Below are 2,731 nucleotides of genomic sequence, written 5' to 3'. Positions count from 1 at the left end.
TATGGAACTGGTATTTCCTCTAGAAGAAAAATATCCTGGAAAGAGTATATTCTATGAGTATTGCCTCATAAATATTTATAGAAAAATAAAGGGGAAAAAAGTACCCCTGAATGCATACTAGATAATACCAACAGTAGATGAAAATTCATTAAACATCATTATATATAATAAGTCACAAAAAAGAAATGCTACATATAGGGAAAATTTTAATATATAATATGTATAAACAAATTATATAACTATTTATTTAGGCCTTGATTTTGGACACTGGGAAATTTGCATCTCTAGGTTATCAGGCCACCCAAAAGTTTGTTTCCAGAATGCAACTGAAAATGTTACTGGTAAATTGGTAGTAGCAGTATGAAATCTGAGGGGGAGGGGTGTGTGTGTGTAAAATATTGTGATCTGAATGAAATGTCGTTTTCTTACAACAAAGCTTTGTTTGACCTTCCTAAAATTCAGTTCAAGAAAATCACATATAAAGGTGTTTGAAGTCTGAGAAACTCCCTGGGATGAGGCCTCCAGTTGAGGGTGGAAGCTGTACTACCTCCCACAACCCCAGAATGCCACTGCCATTGGTCGGGGTCTAATACCACTGGCTCTGCATTCCGAGTAAATTCATCCCATTTGAGAGAGTAGAAGCTAAAGGTAAGTTTTCGTACTTCTCAATTCAATTTTTATTGCAGGAAATATTTTTACAGTGTTTGTTTTATTTTATCATGCATAATACTGATACAAAGTCTTGCAGATAGTGGAGACTATTTATTTTTCCCTGGATATGTCTTAGTTCCTTCCTATGAGAGATGTACATAATCTTCATCAAAATATTTGATCTTACAGCTACTGCAGATGCCAGTATCATTACAGTGTGTTCCAGTGTATTACACACAAGGGAAATAGAGATATGCAAACCCTGAAAGTAATTGCAGATACTATAGCCATAGGTAAATGATTTTTTTCCACAGATGTTCTGTTTGCTGTTTTTGTCTGTATACATATATAACATTTAAAACTTATCAAGCTATATAACCTTTAAAACCCTCTTTTTACTACACAATTTGACATTAAAATAATTTTGAATAATGAGTAATTTTTCATTTAAGGGTTGTTTATTTGGAGGAAAAAGTACAGCAGATATATTAGTACTACATTTTGGGTTAATGGATAACATCTTTTATAGCTGAATCATCTGGAATAAATGACTCACAAAAGAAAAGCAAGACCAAAACCAACGTTGCCAAAAATAGGCAGAAGAAAACATAAAGACAGAAAAAAACCCCAAGCTATAGCATGCTTGTTTATTTCAGAGATTGATTGCATTTTTATTTTATTTTATTTCATTTTTGTAATGAAGCAGAATATCTTAGTAATATTGAAAGCTAATACTGAAAGGTGCAATTCATCTAAGCCTTCTCAAAGAGAAGCCCCAGTGACTACAGCTTCTTCCTGAAGCAGCTGAAGTCTTTCTGAATAAAGCAAATGAGAGAAAAATGAATGCCTTGTATTACTGACCATCCCCAGAGGAATTTCATATCCTCATGCCTAAACCAGTTTCATAAAGACCTCTTTTCATGAAGGTAAAATTCAGCCTGTTTCTCAGCATATATATTCAAAAAAAGTTTCATATACTTCTTATATTTAATCTATTATAAGTAGCTATAGTTTTTAAATTAAATATTTAAGTGTGTGTCTTATGGTATCACACCAGGAGTACAATTTTTTAGATATATGCAGTGCACATTATCACTGTGCTTTTGGTGACACTAATGTGAGCTGTAACTAAATCAGGGTGTAAGTAAAGAATTCTGAATAGAGCCTTGTGTCAGGCATCTTATATGATAATAGCAAATGCATCACTTACAAGGGAAAGGGAATGCATAAACACTAATATTCAAGCCTAGCATGAATTTTCTACTATTTTACAAAATTTTGGAACTCTAAATGGGTTCTATCCTCCAAGAAGAATAGGTGACTGTACTACACTACCATTTCTCACTACTTTAAAAATGGTGTTGATTGAATAATGAAGGAATTCAGAGTACTGTCACTTAGGGGGCTATAAAGGACACATTTTTTAATTTGCTCCCCAGACCTTTGCAAAAGTATGGTCCAAATATGCCACATCATATAACCAATTAAAATTATATTCTGACCAAAAAAAAAAGTGGATGTAAAGTGTTTTGATTATACTCATCCAGAGACAACAAAGAAAGAGTTTCTAATGTTTTCTAATAAACTTTTTTTTTGTTTTCTTTTGATTTTTTTCTATGGTGGAGGAGAAAGATAAAATTACTTTGTTGTACATTTCAAAAGATTATTTATTGAGATAGAGACAAATAATACAATAATTTACCTTTTCTCTAGTTTCTCAAAAGTTCTTTTCAAATGGTGCAGTGGAAAGAGGTAAAGCTAGAAGAAAGGGGAAAAACACATTTAAGATACGTTCTCATTAAAGTAAATTTGTTTTTATACCCATAAAATTCAATAGGTCTTTTCCAAATTCTCTGAATGTTAACATTGGCCAAAGCAGTCTGCAGAAATTCTGACTTGGGGACTCTTCGTGAAGCAATCCAGACTAAACCACTGAGTCATCATGAATAAACATGAGTTATTCATCAGAAATACTGTGTAATATATATAAGTACTGTATTTGTGACATTAAATTTTCATGGATTTCTTGTGAATACCAGATTACCTATAATCTGTTCGTTTTCTTCTCTTTCAGAAAAAA

This window comes from Empidonax traillii, unplaced genomic scaffold (genome assembly GCF_003031625.1).
Source record: "Empidonax traillii isolate 1590-97213 ecotype Southwest subspecies unplaced genomic scaffold, ASM303162v1 scaffold458:size851334, whole genome shotgun sequence".
Classification (NCBI taxonomy): domain Eukaryota; kingdom Metazoa; phylum Chordata; class Aves; order Passeriformes; family Tyrannidae; genus Empidonax; species Empidonax traillii.
This window is presented reverse-complemented; position numbering follows the sequence as displayed.